General features: G+C 39.9%; 1 long non-coding RNA gene across 1 annotated transcript in view; it reads left to right on the forward strand.

Annotated features, from left to right (window-relative positions):
* The first annotated feature begins 317 nt into the window (after nt 1-317).
* Nucleotides 318-17,252, forward strand: part of LOC141945912 (uncharacterized) — a 97,981-nt gene continuing 81,046 nt past the window's right edge. Inside the window, exons 1-2 of the long non-coding RNA XR_012629675.1 lie at nt 318-425; nt 2,416-2,508. This is a non-coding gene — a long non-coding RNA (uncharacterized LOC141945912). The remainder of the gene's footprint in view (nt 426-2,415; nt 2,509-17,252) is intronic.

The raw sequence follows: 17,252 nt of genomic DNA on the forward strand, positions 1-17,252 counted from the left end.
AAATACCAAACAAATGAGCCTGATTCTGCCTTTGGCGGTACCAGGAAAAACCCAGAGTAACACCAGCTGGGTAGGGAACATCACTCCCCACTCACTCCAGTGTCATTAAGAGCATAGTCTATTTCCATTTAAATGTATATACATTCTTCCCTTGACATTGTATGAATATACTTCTTTGTAGGAGTATTCACTATCTGAATTCTTCTGCTTTTTAACTATTAACTATTTTTGCTGTGCTTATCCATACATTAACTGAAACTAATCAAGTATGGCTGCATTATTTGTCCTCCAATCTGTGGTTTTACCTTATTTTGGGAAATAGTTTGAAAATCCCCCAACAAGCCTGCTACTTCTGGGATGGGTTTCAACTTGTGTGACCCCACTGTATAGAGGACATGCTGAAAATGCAGCTCCTTCTGGGTCAGGTACATGGAAGAAATTGGATTACATCACAGTGAAGTGGAAGGGGAATTTTTGAGGAAAATGAAGCAGAACATGTAAAGCCCCTAGAAATCAACTGTCTTTAAAGCTCAGAGAAACAATTGCAGTTAGCTTGTCTGACCTAACTTCCCTCATCAGTTCTTGACTGAACTAGAACAACTTGCTAAACTAATTTATGTTATGAGAGCATGAGGTTCTACCAGCTTTTTCCACAGGTGGTTTGTGGCACACTATTCATCAGCAGAATGTAAGGATTTATTTGTTTTGCCTCAGTCTGCTTTGTAGTTTCCTTGACTTGCTTGTAAACCTCAAGGCCCATCAGAAATTTTGAGAGTTCTCAGATGCCATTAGTTCAGACAATTTGTAAATACTTACAAATCCTATGATTTGTAAATCATAGGTTTTAGAGCAATAGACAAGACCTCTGTTGGATTTTTCTCTACTACTAATACTTTGAAGTTGACCATCAACCTGGCTGATGATCAGGGCAGTCTGTCTATCTGGGGGGGAATGAAAGGAGAAGAAAACTACATTGGGCTTTGAAGCAGAGGTCTGAGAAAATGTGAGTTAAAATGCCACTAAAATTCTCCTGTAACTACTCAGACTTATCTCTTTTAGCATACTTTTCTCCAATTTGATATTTCACTTTCTCACCTTACTCTAATCCAAAACGATGTAAGAGGGCAGTTCCTTTATTATTTTTTTTTTCATGTACATTAATGGAAGCTGGCCAGTATTGTAGTACTGGTTTATAGATACCGGAACAAATATGGCATCTAACAGCTCCCCAATTTAAAGTTAAATTCAGAGGATTTTGACCTAAAGCTCAACAAAAACTCCACAGGGATTCCCTATACAAAACACACCCTTCACCAAGGGTCCAGGCAGAAGACAGCAACAGCACAGGAAATTGCTCTTGGAGAGCCCTTCTTGTCAGTCACAGGCTGCTGCAAACCAGGGAGTTTAACACACCATCTAATTATTTGATGGGATTCATATTCTTTCACAAATGTGATGAATAATGCAAGTGTGTTGAATCAACCCAGAGGAAAATTGTTCCTTCTCCAGCTTATTATTAACTCCTTGTTGTATAATGTACTTGAAATAAGTTTGTTCTGTGACATTTTAATATGTGGGTGGATGATATTTGTGTGTGAGTAATTGTAACTGTTACATGTGCTTCTTTTTCATATTTTAATTGAAATTAGAGAACAAAAACATATCCTTTCCACCTGGTTTTGCCCCCTGCTTAATGCAGGCATACTTCCTACAACGGGTATTCTGCAGTTCCTGTCTACTCCAGCTTTGAAAGGCTCCAGTGATGGGGCTTAATCTCAAAAAAGGAGATCATTACTGCAATATGTTTCTTGATATTCTGGCTTTATTTCCCTTTTTTTTTTTTTAGTTAATCCTATCCCATGTTCATATGTGTCCTTGAGACTGTTCAAACTAATTTTCTTTTACCTGTTGTTAAGCCTAGAATATCAGTGCACAGCTTTAATTTTTGTCCACTGCTTTTTTCTTACTAAACCAAACTGCATTTTGTTCATACAATGTAATGTTAGCAACATGAACATGTTGCTTCAAAGTGCTGAAGAAGCTTCCTGAATAGGGGTAGTGAAAGCAGAGAAAGAGATAGATATTGATATATATATATATCTCCTTTTATATGTAAGGATTTACCAATGCAACATCAGAGTTTTGAGTTAACTGTGTGGTTTGTAGTCCTCTGCCTTGAAGATGAATACATGTCAATCTGGAGGAAACAGGAAAGGATAAATTTTTGCAATTTAGGATAAGTGTCTTTTGAGAACAAAGTCCTTTTTTTTTTTTTTTAAATAGCAATGAGTGTTCAATCTCAGAGCTTTACAGAAATTTAAACAACTTCTGTACACCCCTTTGAAAGCGCACACCGCTCCCAGATTTTCTGCTACAGCTAAAGGAGATTTTAACTCTCCAATTCCAATTTTACAGGAACTTGGGAGGATTGCTGCTTTTCAGGACGAGCAAGACCGGGGTCCTGGAGCCCTCTGCTGGGTGTTTTATAGAAGGCAGACGACTGAAAGCGTAAGTCATTAAAATGAAAATGCTATTGCCATGCTCTCATATTTCTTTCGCAACTGATAACAAATGTGCTTAATTTGAAATCCAAAAAATGTTTCTTTCTGTTGCTCCTGGGAAAACTCATGTTACAATTTAAGAGACTTACAGGTAAATTAATCTGCATCTCAAGGTTACAATTAGATTGATTAGAGCCTTTTTGTCTTTACTCTTCCTTGGTAACAGGAAAGTTCTACATGAATATTTCCTTGGTTCTTTTTGTCACTATTTGCCTCCTCTTATTTAGTGCTACATGTACATCTTATCACCGTTACAAAGGTCATGTAGTCAAATAACAGGCAATGCTGAGGTTGTCTGTGACAAACAAATCTGTTTCACTCCTGTATTGTGACTTATTTAGCCTTCTAGTGTTTGCAGGTATAAAAGCTTTTTTTTTTTTTGTGACAGAGAAATGAGCACTTTATCTAAAAATAAATAGCAAAGTACGTGAATAATAAGTAAATGAATAATTTGTCTGTCCTCTTTCTGTCAGGGAACTCACTGTGCTTTACATTTGTGTCTTATAATTTTATATACAGTAGGCTGGAGCACAGAAAGATGACATGTATTTCCAAAAGTCTCAATATGAGTCTGTGGCAGAATCAGAAAAAGGAATCAGGTATTTATGTTCCCTGATTCATCCTACAGTTAGACGTGTGCTACTTAGGAGCATTTTTGAGGATGTGAAAAAACTAAAATAACTGGGGAACAAAGGTTTTTTTTCAGTCTCTGATTACAACATGTTGAGCAAAGCTAGTCTATAAGGGGCCAGGGTGTCTTGAGCTGCTCCTTCAATTTGGCCAACTGGAAAGGAGCAGTAAGAAGATGATACTGAAGAGCCCTGAAGAGGTTTTTGTTCTGCAAAAGGCCCTTGATGCTGTTATATAGGATGGTGATGTACTTAAGCTAGTGGAAGAAGTAATTCTGAAGTTGATGATAGTTATAGCAAAAAGAACTTCCCAGCTGACAATGTCAGATGATCCCACAGCTGGGAGAAGCCCTTGGACTGTGAAGTGTTTGGACATGGTGTCCGGGGGTCAGATCTTGTAAGTGCTGTGTGCTCTACATTGGACAGCTTTTCTGAGCTTCTTGTAGGTGTAGGTAGTTGGAGTTCAGTAATAGGCTGGGTCTTAGTCATTGTGTAAGACTCTCACAACGCACACTTTTATTTTTTGGCAACTGTGATACAGGGCTTTCTTAGTATTGTTTCTGGCCTTGGACAACAGTCTGCTACCAATGGATGTTGTGTTGTTCTGAAGCAGCTCACATTTGCAGCATCAAGACTGTTGTGATTTCTTGCATTTTACCTGTGAATGCAGGCCCTACTGCCAAGAAGAACTTTCTGCCCCTAGAATACTTTTTCTCAGCCATGTGGCAATGTAGATATTGGACAGTTTGCCAGGCCAAGGACAAACTGGTTTAAATTTAATTTATTGGAAGCTTGTTAGTTTGTCATGTATATTACAGACAAAATACTTACAGGATCTGCTCTTCTCTTACATTTATATGTGGAAGTAATTTTTGTCTTCTATTTTTTGTATCAGCTACCTCAGCCAGAATTCAGGAGTGGACGTTTTCCCTAATTTAGAGGAATTTTAAGAACTGGAAAATTATGCCACGTATCTAGCTATATTTGAACACATCTCTGAATTTGCATAATAAATGCCTGACTTTTGCAGTTGGCAGAACTAAAATATGGAGAGGATCAGAACATGATTTAAGCACTCTGTCTTGCCGCTATCTCTAATTTCTTTTGTTTGTAAGTATTTCTTTTGTTTGGATGTAATGGGAAAAAATCTAACTATTTCTGTACTGGAAAGAGCTCAGGACACTCAGGTTCTGATCCTCACCTTCCTGTCTTTAGGTATTATTCTCATTTCACAGATGGACAAAGTAAGGCAAGCAACATTTGACCTTTTTTTCTTAAAACACTTTGAGATCTGCTACTAAAACGCGTATTAAAAAGCTACACACTTCTTACGTAATTATGTAGCTTTTCTTTAACATATCCAACCATTTCACCTCAGGCAGGCTGAAAAGAGGAAACATACTCAGCTGGGATAATGTACCTGCCTGCAGAGCATTCTGATTGAATTATACACCATAAAATTATACTTGAGTAAATCATGTAACAAAAAAAAAAAAAAAAAAAAAAGGATGCTGCCTTGAGGCGTTCCCTCAAGAGCTCCAGGCAATTTGTGTCTTTCAGATTCTGATGGCTGTTATTTCTGATATCTGGAAAATACTCCCTGCATGTGCACCCAGTTCCTTGTCTCCTTTTGATGCCCTGCTCTTGGAGGGTTCTGCTTTTTAGATTTGACTGGCACATAGAAGAAGAGGAAAAGTGAGTTTGGGAACTGAGGGTTAGGAGACAAATTCATTCTGAGCAGCAGTGAACAAAAGTTGCAGTATCTGAGAAGAGGCATGGCCTTCGAAGAAATGCTTAGTAATTTCAATCAGATTTCCACAGGTACATATTAGGAAAACCACTGTAACAAATGCGCAGTGGAGGGCGGCTTGTTAAATAGAACTTGTCATCTTTAGTTTGGGCTGTATAGAAATTACCCTCTTCATACAGCACAGTCTGGTTAACCAGAAGGATAAGTTTACTCCCTTTTTTATTTTACTGTACTACTGATTGCTTCCCGTGGAATCAATTAATCCTGCAGTTTATGAGAGAAGTGCAGTCATTTCCTTGAGGTAGCCCAGTTATTTCGGTTGTTGTCTAAGGCCGAGTCCCTGACCCTGGTTTTCTGGCAGCAGGTGAGCCGCTCTATGCGAGAACGGCGGCAGAGCAGAGCCCCAGCCGAGGAGCACGGCAGCAGTTGAGCGCTAGGTGCCACTCTGAAGCCGCAGGAGGAGCTTTGTGACTCTGCAGCATCCCGATGGAGAAGGCTCGGAGCGTCAGCTCCCGGAAAGCCCCGGCTGGGAGGGAGACGGGCCGCGCTCCTCGCATACCCCTCCAATGACGCTAGCAGAGCAAACAGCGAAAAGGTGAATCAGGGGCCACCGGTAGTGGATTCAGCCCCCATGTGAGTCAGGGCCAGCAGCAGGTGCTTCAGATGGGAACTAAACTCCCGAGTTAGGAAATAATCTCCCAGTTTCAATGGCTTTGTGCACAGGTGTCCTCACTTCTGACCTATTAGCCAGATGAGCTCAGAAGGAAGGAGGAAGAGCAAGGTGAAAGGGCAGTTATAGCTCACTGGATGGAATTGCATGAGAGTTTAAGGATGATCTGAAGACCTGTGGCTATTGCAGCGTTTCTGTTGGTATAGTCTCTCTGCAGGTAGGTCTATAGAGGTCTGTGATCAATAGAAATGTGGTTAACAACCCACTCCTTCACTATTCCCATCCGCGTCCGAAACATTGCAGCATTGTACTGAGAACCAGACATCAAAACTGTCTATAATCTGGCTAAACTAATAATGGGCATGAGTCACAAACCACAGCATGGGTTTTGTGTATCTTGGAAAAGGCAGGAGTAGCTGAAGAAAGGTTTGGCTTGTTGTCAAAATAAAGGCTAGTTGCAGAGTTTGGATTCAGATCGAGGCTGAAATGTGAACCAAAGTTTTGATGGGGCAGCATCTTTTTCTGGGAAGTGAGTCTGCTTTACTGAACAATTTGAAAGTGAACACTTTCTGTGAATGACCCAGACTATACATCTTTTAAAAAATACTCTGTTCGTACAATGTAATGTTAGCAACATGAACATGTTGCTTCAAAGTGCTGAAGAAGCTTCCTGAATAGGGGTAGTGAAAGCAGAGAAAGAGATAGATATTGATATATATATATATATATATCTCCTTTTATATGTAAGGATTTACCAATGCAACATCAGAGTTTTGAGTTAACTGTGTGGTTTGTAGTCCTCTGCCTTGAAGATGAATACATGTCAATCTGGAGGAAACAGGAAAGGATAAATCCTGGTAAAAATCCTAGTCATTGATGCGTATTATTTCTCTTCAATTACTTGGTATTCCTACATAATCAGGAATAGCGTGCAATGCATTGCTAAGTGAGCTATGTTGGTCTCAAATAGCAGCTTACAGAGAAAACAAGATCTTCACTGCTATTAGCTACAGGAGTTTTTTAGGCAGGAATGGTAGAGGTATATGTCTCACAGCTGAGTTTTTTGGAGTGCTAACTTCCTGGGGACAGTAGAATTGCTTTGGTGGCCTGTAGTCTTGTGCAACCCTCCCATGTGAACTGTGATTGGATCCAACCTTGTTATTGTAAAGGTGTGGGTGGGGAATTTGACCTTAACAGAGTTAAGTATTGAAAAAAAATCTCTCTTGGTGAAGTGCAAGTATAATGCCCTGTCTGTCTGGTTTATTCTTTGTACCAATTGGTCTGTACAAAGAATAAATATCTGTTACAGTAAATAGCTGTTTGAGTTAGCTCAAATGGTAGAGGACTGTATTTTTTGTGCTGAAGTTCCTGTGTTTGGTCCTTGCTAACCAGTTTAAACATCTGTTACGTGGGGGTCATAAACCTTACTAGTGAAACATAGCCAGCATGAGCTAGAAATTTTGTGGCACTTCAGTACCCTGTCAAAATGGTTTCTAGTAAAAAGTAACAGAAAGAAATACTCTGTCTCTCCTGCCACCATGTACCTTCGGGAAAAATTACATTCTAGTAGAATGATTGTTCAGTAATGTATAGAAAGCTCATATGTATTTTTTTGTGTATGAGTATGTGAAGGTATATTATCTTATGGTTGTCTAACCCCACTAAGCAATCCCTCTGGGGTCCCATAGGTGTGTGAATGAAAACCTGTGTGCTCAGATAAGGCAGGATGTTGGGTCAGTTTCTGTTTTCCCTAACTTGAATTTAAATGCAGAAGTAACTACTTTGAAGTAGAGCATTCTCAGGTATTAATGAAGGAGTTTGGTCTTTCATATTTAAATTACACTGCCATTGCACCCACTTTTACCCATGGAGGACCCAAGTCCTAACGTGGAATTTCAAGGTTTTCTGTCGGCAACATCCATCTTCTGTGACCCTCTTCATATTAGCATTGATCTACGGGGGAAATAGAGAACACGGCTGTGTTATTATATACCCGGCTGCAATTTCTGTTCTAGTGATTGAGTGTACATACAGAATTTTTGAAACATGGCCATTCTAACTTATTTTGTCTTCCTGTCAATAGCATGGCACTTGTCCAAATTATGGATCGATATCAGCTGATCTTTTTATGTTAAACTGTAATGAAGTTGCCTCTCTTATTGAAGATGTGATCTTGCTTCAGGCAATGCTTTTAACTGAGAACTTTTGGAATGGAAATGGGGGAGAGGGGAAACAGAAGCGGAGGAAAGACATGGGGAGGAATGAGCAAAAGCCAGCAGGGAAAATAACAGCAAAAAAAGAAAGAGGTAGGAACAGAAGAAGAGGGGGCTGGGTTATGAAGAGAGCTGGCTTGTTTGGACTTGTACTAGCACAGGTAAGGACTGTTAGCCTCTACTGTGTTCAAAGTACTGTCAAAAAGCCAGTGGTGGACACTGGGCGTGAAAGCCTGGCTCTCTTGAAATTTCAGGCAATGTTACCTTTCAATTCTGTTTGTGGTTGCCTCATTCTATTTCATACAGTTTGTGAAATCAAATAATTTAAAGAACAGAGGAAAAATAGGAATATTCCTTAGAATACCTAAGCAAGACCCCTTCATTTCAAGATAATGGTAGAGTGAACAAAGAAAAAGTTAAGACTGCGTGACTTTGGTAGTCAAGATGCTTTTGAAGTTTCAGTTACTCTCTGGTATTCAATTCCGGTTTAGTCTATTATGCTATTGGGTCCCTATGTTTTAATTAGTTAATTTGTACACTTTTTTAAAAATCCCTAAATGCTAAAGATTGGATAGCTATAACTTTTGGGCAACTTTACAGTAGTACCACGCCTCCAAGCCTATAATATCTAAATATCTCAAGAAACTGTTCTGTTTTTTAGGGCCTTGTTAAGTGAGAGCAGTGTTATTCCAGTTCTGCAGATAAAGAACTGAGGCACAAAGACAATAATGAAATTTGTGGAGTGGTACAACAAAATTATGATAAATCTGGATGGGAAACACTTTTCTTATTCTATGGAAAAGCTCTAAATTCTGAGAAATTGTTCCTTCTTGAGCAAGGATGAGAAATTAAAATTGTGAGAACTTAAGAATTTGTGAGAATTTAAGATTCTGATCATCTTAAGATGTCAAATTAAGAGCTTTTTAAAAAAAGCTTATTATTGGGAATAATTTTGAATATGAAAAGGGGAATGTTTCATACAAATCTAAAAATATTTTTTCATCAAATGTTTTAATTAGTATAATTTGTCAAAAGTGGTTGCTCTCTGAAAAAAGTTTTGTTGTGCTGAATCTACATTTTCAGCCTGAAAAAAAAAAAAAAAGTCAAAAAATCCAAGTAGCTATAGTTCCTGGCAAAGAAGGTACACAGTTTTTGCAGCCAGGTCTTTTGCAACCTCTATTACTGCTTTAATCACTTTAGTAATGTAGGGGAAAAAAATTAAGACTTGTACCTAGCTTTTCAAAGAGTTTGATAATCTGTTGGTGTAAATCAGCATAGCTGCACCAAAGTCAGTGGGATCTGGCTGACAATCTGCTCCTAACTGTGCCACCAAGCTGCATTTTTCTTCTAAAATGAGAAAAGCACAGAAATTAAGTGTAAGTTAATATATTGTACTGACAGGAGACCTGGGAAGGAAGAGGCAAGAAGCAAAACTGGAAGACATGCAAAAAAACCCCCCAAACCAAAACCTCACCCCAAAACCAACAAAGAAGTGACTTGCCCTCACCACTAAAATCTTGTTTTAGGAGACCCAACATCAGTCGTGAAGCAGATGCTGGCAATGCTCCTGCTCAGCAGGAGACTATAAACATATGTCCCAAGTCCCACGCTTTATGTGACTATTTACACAAGCACAAAGTAAATGGAAGTGGTTATCCCTGTTAACTGGTATTCATCGGTACAGAGGCTCCATTTGCCTTGCTTCGGTGTCAGGGGCAGCAGGGTAGGAGTGAGCAAAGCTTAGAAAATTCAGCCGAAGGAAAACGAGGTGGATTATTGGATGTTGAAGTAGAATATTTCCAGTAACTGATCTGTGGGTTTGGTGCAGCACCAAAAAAATGGAGGATGTGGAACAACTGGGAGGATAATTATTTTAGTTTAAAACAATAGTTTTTTTCTTAGGCTTGAAATGTTTACATTTAGTGTGGTTGTTTTTTTAATTATAAAAGAATAGTAAAATTTAACTAATTTTTAAGAAAACATTACAGATTTGAGTTTAAAGGGGTATACATTTAATATTCAGTGTACCAAACTGAATGATTTGGATTTTCAGAAAATTAATTTGTCTAGGCTGAAATAGATAGACAATTCTGAAAGAAATTTGTAGTTGATGTAAATCTTCATTTTAAGTGCTTGCTCAATCATTCAGTCTTAGACAAACAAATCTTTTTTTCTACATCTTCTATGTTCTTATTTCTGAAGTGTTTCATATACAGAATACTTGTCAGCTTGGACCATTATGCACAGGCTGTTGAATAAAGACAGATTGTGAAACTGGAAAGGGGTAAATTCAATTGTAGTCTAACTTTACTGATAGTAAGAGAGTTATACCACCCATCAATTTGTCCTGCTACTTTGGAAATGAGAAGTCAAACTTAATAGCAGGTGTAAAAAGAAGAGGGGCAATCATGACTGTGGAAACAATATGTGGGAAGAATTGCGTGCATTGCAAGGGAATAAAAATGATAGAATTGTAGTTCAGGGCCTTGTCTGTCTTCTATTAGCAAACAGGTTACTATGACTGGTTTAAAACCATTCCTGGCAAAATTCAATTGATTCCAGTGGGTTGACACCAGGGATTAATTTAGTCTTCAGTTTTCATAGTTTTCAAGAGCAGAAGGACTATTAGCTTGTATACTGTGGCCTGCTACATACTACAGGCTGCAGAATTCCACCCAGTTATTCAGGAGCAAACCTAGTAACTGGTATGTTTTGAAAAAAGGCATCTTTCTGTAGTGAAAGTTCTCAAGAAATGGAGGAAACGCTGTTGGAAGTTTGCGGTAGTGATCAATTGTTCTTTTTCTTGAACGAGGCTGAAATTTTGGTTCTGTTCCTAATTCTGTGGTAGTCAAACTTCCTCTCTGTGCCTTAATTTCCCTGCCTATAGCTTAGAGAAAGGATATTTAATCTCATCTGGAAATAAACTTAAAATCTGCATCAGAAGACTGATAAATGTGAGCAAAATATCACTCTGTGATTGTAGTTGGCTCTCTCCTCTGTCCTTTTTGTTCTTCTGCATTTCTCATTTTGCTTTTCCCATCCATAGATCTCCGATATTTACACTGAATGCAGTAAATTATGTGCTGACCTTCTGATTGTACCTACTAAAATTTTATCTATATTTTCTTAAAGAAAAATTCAAATTAATTCTAGAGAAAATCGCACACATTTGAATAGAGAAAATACCAAGTTAGTCTTTCATTTGTTCCTAATACAGCACTTCAAAAACACGTCTTGTTGCTGTTATTTACATAGCTGTGTAACGAGACAGGAGGTTCACAAGGTTTTTTGTTCCATGTTATATTTCAGCTTTCTTTTAGTAATTACTGTAGCAAATCTATCTGCTGAGGATCTCATAGCTGTGTGATTTCAACTTTTGGGATAACCATGGCAATGCTGAAGTTGGAATTTGGATTTTATGTCACGAAATGCATGGTTTTGAGTGCCAGAGACAGTGGTATATAGGGCTCGCATTATGTTTCTACCCAGGAAAGATTGTGGCCTGCAACCCAGGGACTTGGTTCTGGATTGTCTCCTGTTTCAAGCTGAACGTTTGTAGCTCTCAGTGCCAGTATAAAAGAGAACTGGCTGATGTTTTCCTTGTTGATAAGTTTTAGGGACAGGGACTGACAGCTGGAGACTCTGTAAAGAAGGGACCCATAACCAAATGGACCCATGGGATATAGGCACTTTGTTAGAGTTCAATATTATAGTGACAGGTACCTTAGAAGTGAGATCTAAAGATTGGATTATAGGGCAAATGGAAGCCCCAGTTTCCAAGTGTGATTTGCTGTCAGTAATGGTGTCATGGACATGAACATCTTGAGCAATATATACATCACTGACAGGAAGGGCTCAGGAAGAGGGTGCAACCTCTCTGCTTCTTATCTTGGTTTGGCATTTTATTAGATGCTAGGATCAGTTTAGTCCCTATTGTTTCCACAAACAATATGAGGCTCTTGCCTGCAGACTGCTTTACGAAGGGTTGGCCCCTCACAAGCCCTACCAACAAGGGCTCTGTAGTTGCTCTTGCTCCCCTGTTATTAGCCAACTGAGAGATACCACATGATCACTGTCGTCTTTGCCTCTGTAGGTATTAGAGATTGGTAACGGCTGCTATTTGCCCCATATCTTCTTGGTGCTTTTCCTGTTCTCTCTTCAGCTGATACTCCTAGATCCCCCTCTCCTGTTCCTGATGGTTTGGAAGTCCTGGTCCTGGGGGCTTATCCTGCCTCTCCAGTGTTCCTCTTGCCTGGTGCTGCCCTGTTGCAGCCTTGGTCCCTGGGGGCTTGTGTGTCCTGCCTCTCCAGCATTTGCCTTGCTTGGTGCAGCATTCAAGCAACACCTTAATAAAAAGCTTTCCTCCCTTATCTCCTCTCTGCTGCTGTGCCACTGGGCTGGGGATCGGGTTCCCATCTCTTTCACACGCACACCTGGTCATAAAACACTGGGTTTGTTTTTAACCTCAAACCAGGGAGCTTTAATTAAAGAGACAGTGACCTCTTTTATGAGTTTGCTCGCATAGGGTTTCAGGGCTATTGTCACATACAGCTCACATAACAGAGCACCATTGCACAAAGCTCCATTTACACATCCTTCCCCTGCTTTTTTCCTCTCCTCTTTTTTGTTTTCCAAACTCAGAAGGAGGTTGTTTTCTTGTTTACCCCTAGGCAAAGTTGTCTCTCATGTTAGCAGCCTATGGCCAACAGTCTCTTTGAAGAGAACCTACCTTTCTTACTAACAACACATACACACCATTAGACTTGGAGAAATGTTATTCTTTAATCTATGCAGGAAATCATCTTCCTCTCCCTAAATTTGCTGGATATGAATGACTAGCTGAAATGGATCTTGTCCTCTGCTCCAGTCTCCTTAGCTAGTTCTCATACCTGTATAGTGGAATTTGTGTGTTTCTTATGACAAATACTTCTCAGTATTCACTGTTGTATTTACCTGTATTCATCAATTTTCAGGTGCAATAAGTAGTCAGTAGCAGCAAATAGAATTTTTTATATATACTCAAGAATGATATACACAGGGACAGGCAACAAAACTTGTCCACAGTTTTACACAGAATAGTTTACATCTAATTTACAGAAGAATTTTCACAAATACAGACACATGTTTTCCCATGCACATATAATCAAACATACACAAACAGAAAGACACACAGGAGCACGTAAGCAGACCAGAACTTATTTGAGGTATGCAGACTTCTGAAAAAGGCACTCATGCACAGAAGAGACACAGCTGGGACACAGAGACAAGCAACCACATAACTGTGGAATCTGTATTCCACAATGGAGGATACACACACAGAAGGAAAAAAAAAATACATGTGGAAGAGTGTAGGTGCCCCCAGAGAATGCCCTGTATATAGACCTTCAGAAGCAGGTACAAGGATAAGTCTGCAGGAAAACATATATGTAGAAACTTACATATGCCCAGTAACTCTGTAAGTCACATATAAGTTACTGCAGACACATACAGCATGTTCAGGTGCTGGAATTCTGGAATTTTCACGGAATTGTGCAAGGTCTTGCTTTCAATGGCATTGCTTTCAGTAAACACTCACTAATAAGAAAAAAAAAATTGCACAGTTTAGCTGCAAAGATTGTAAATATGGGAACATGTCCCTTACATATACCAATATGTAGATATATATTGATGCAAATACAGATATATTTTTTTTTTACTTAATGTATTATTACAGATTTGCCTAGACACAAATATACCACACACACAGACCCTTAGACACACACAGATATACCCACGTCTATGTTCATTGAGAGCGACTCACTCAATATCTGTGTATGTGTGTGTTGGGAGAGGGTCATAACCTCCTCCATTCTTCTCCTGAAGGGGTTTGGATAATGAAGGGAAAAGAAATGAGGCCTGGGGCTAATTTGTAGTGGCATTTCCTGGCCTCTCTTCTGCCAATGAAGCTCCGTTTCATCTTTAGCCTTATCAATTCTGCAGTCATGTGGCTTTCCGCTTGGACGCCTCTGTCTCTTCACCCTCCTCCCCAATCTCCGATGCTAATGGAAACTTCGTTAATGCCATTAATCTGCTGACCGGGACAAGTCAAAAACATATCCACACAATCCGAGCCAGGGCTGCAAGTGTCCTGGGGCTGCCAAACAGAGGCACCCCCTGTGTTCATTGCATTCCTGAAAGAACTTCATATTGATTTCTTTCTTTCTTTCCTCCTCTGCTTTCTTGCTTGACGACATTGCATCCTTCAGAACAGGCACAAAGTAGATGGCCTTTTCTTCCTGATCCCTCATAATGGTATTTGTGGAAGAATCTTCTCCCTATCCTTTCCCTAGTTGCAGTGCTACTGCCTTCTTTTTTCTTCTTTTTGGTGACAGAATTGTTACTGGTATTTTTTTCCTCTGGTGTAGTAGAATTTCATAACTAACCAGATGTTGTGAGAACCTGCCTGAACTGGACTAAAATAAAAAGCATTCCACTCTACCTTGATATTAGCTGATGGGATACAGGAAAGTGTTTCGTTATCTAGTCACTGTTGTTTATTGGTTGTGCAATTGCCACCAGTTCTGTACTTGAAGGGCTGTTGGCATGCCCTGTCCTCTGAAATGTTCTGAGCTCCCCTAAATCACTTTTGGGGAGTGAGGACGTATCATTGCTTCGCATTTTACTACTGTGTCGGGTTTTGTAATACTTCACCGTTGTCTTCTATCACAATTGAGTATCATTTTTGGTAATGTACCATTCTCTTAGCTATGACTTCAAATTTCCCTGTCAGTGCAACACACCTGCAGAAACTTGCAGCCCTGAGCAATGACTCACCGTCTCCTTATGCCACAGTACTGTCCAGTGGCTGAGTGTGTGGAAGTTCTGCATGTCAGGATTATGCTGGCTGAGGTCTCACTGAGAAGAGAAAATAGACTTTGTTTGATACTTCTTTTAGAGAAATTTTCTGTGATAATCAGAGTTCATAGCCAGCTCTTGAGAATGTCAGGATGTTGAGTGATTTGTATTTGATCTAGGAATCTTTGTATACATAAATGAAATAGTGACAGTAGAGGAGGAAAAGACAGCTAGGAAAGGCATGCCATCAGAGTTGTGACATAGGGATATGTTTAGAAAAAAAGCATCAAATTGATGAAAACAAGGAGAGAAGTTGGCAGTTCAGCATGAACTTTGATGATGTCAGGCTAAATCTGGAATGATATGGGCCATGACAGAAGGCTGAGCCTTAGTTGCCACCTTCACACAGACATCACAGTAAAAAGGGATTGTTTTACAAGGAGAGAAGACAAAGAAGTTTCAAGTTCTTCAGTCCTGGCAGGGGTTGAAGTCAAAAGTTCATCCTCATGTAGTTCTGGGTACGGAGAATGCATGTCACTTCCCACCAGCCAGGAGATGCTCCACTGAACAGAGCATCCTCCTTCAGCCAGTCTTGGGATGAGACATACTTTTTCATCTTCAGGGAAGATGAATGCATTGCACTGTCTGATATAGAAGGATTCACGCTGATTGGTACCATGCTTGTTTTTTGGGTATCACTGAATGAGAGGGGAGGGGAAAAAAAGGGAAAGAGTATGCTGTCTTGGTATAAAAGAAAAAAGGCAGCTGGCTTACTCAGTGCCCCAAAATTCCTAGTTAGATGAGTATCTGTAAACCTAAGACCAGCACCTGCTGGGGCACTTTCAGAGCCCCATTGAAAGCAGAGAACTAAAATCAAATACTTGTAGCCTTACCAAGTGTCAGGGCAGTTAACAGCTCATACAAGAACACTCATTTTGGTTCAGCTGTTAAGTTTGCCTTCCCTTCTTCATATGCTGTGACTGAGGATTTGAAATGGAAAAGTGCTTGGGGGAAAAAGATAAAGTGCTTATAGTGAAGAGAAGTCTAATGCCTTGGGAGATGCTGGTAGGAGATTTTTAGTGTCTTTTTAGTGAGCATACCTTAAGGAAGCTACCGGTACCTAAGTGAATTTCTTCTCTGGCATAGCACAGCAATAATACACAGCTTGTGATGCTGCAGTGGTTATCATGTGCTAATCCTGGAGTCTGTGCCATGTGCATGGAAGGAATGACTGTGCCATGCTGTCCTGTAGTAGATCAGTTACTAGGAAAAAGATCTTCAAGGTTTGTGTGTACCAAGCTGCTTCATTCCAGGGGGCACCTTAATATAGAAGCAGAAGCACCAGACAACTAAGTCCTATCCTAGATATAACACTGTCCTGTCCAGTGACCTTGGCAAGTTGTTTCATCTCTTTGTTTGTCTATCATTTTACTGTTTAGTCCACTCATATCACAAACTTCTTGAGTAAGAAATGTTTCTTCCTATGTGTGCATCCACCAAGGGAGATGGTCCTCATCTTGGCTAAAGTCTCTCAATACTATAGTAATATGACAACCTATGCCTCCATATGGCAGGAATTGTGCTTTAGACTGAGAAGTAAAAAGTGCTTTGGGCTTCTGACTGGCGCCAAAAAATAAATCAATTCAGCAAAGCCTACATTAGCTACCTTGGGTACTGGGAGCATCCCAGCTGCAGCAGCATAGAGCCTGTTGAAGTTAAATTTGGATGCAGCCTTCGTGCTGGGACAGAAGTTTAAAACGTCAGTGCTGTATGTATTTGGAAAATTCCTGTTTGAATGCCACTGCTATGCACAAAGCTTCTTCTGTCCACTGGTTGGTATGCTCCGACCCATCTTTTGCTCAGTCTTTTCTAACTGCCAGCCTCATGGGAGCTGTCATACTACTTTGCAGATTCTGTGCAGCTTCCATTTTGCCATGGAAAATGTTCCAAAAGAGTGGTGAATGCAGTTTTTCAGTGAGGCAGTATTTTGTTGCAGTCATGATGCTCTAAAGATATGGAGTAGATAAAGTTTGTACGTTGAAATATTGTCAATATATCCACTGGTCTATAAAACAGGTTTTTTTCTACCTTGTCCTGGTTTCTTTATTACATGGGGTTTTTTCTGGTTTTTTGGTTTTTTTTAAATGAAGTCTGTGGGGTGGTAGTCAGGCCATGTAGCGTTTCTGTTACAAATGAGCATTTTGATTGTGAGAAGACATACTGTGCCTTTGCATTACCCACATGTAAAGTGAGGAAGGAGGACAGCAATTCCTTCTCGCATTCTTTTCTGTCTTGTCTAACACAGACTTGCCCAGCACAGCGTCCCTTTCTAGTCAGTGAGCCACAGCCTGGGTTGATGAGCTGCTCATCTCAGGCTTTTTTGTGCAGGCTGCATGGGCTTCTGGGTTTAGAGCCAAAGGCTGGAAATCCACCCATATTCAAACAGCTCTTGAGCTTATCCTTTAACCGCACGTGCATAGTCCTTGGTGTGTTGTGATATTGGTATGCTTCTGTATCACCGAGGGATAAACAAAACGTAGTGTTGTAGCGCACACTCCTTTCTGTCTGCTTCTACTATCTTTGCTTTCCTCTGGT

This window comes from Strix uralensis, chromosome 7 (genome assembly GCF_047716275.1).
Source record: "Strix uralensis isolate ZFMK-TIS-50842 chromosome 7, bStrUra1, whole genome shotgun sequence".
In the NCBI taxonomy this organism is placed as follows: domain Eukaryota; kingdom Metazoa; phylum Chordata; class Aves; order Strigiformes; family Strigidae; genus Strix; species Strix uralensis.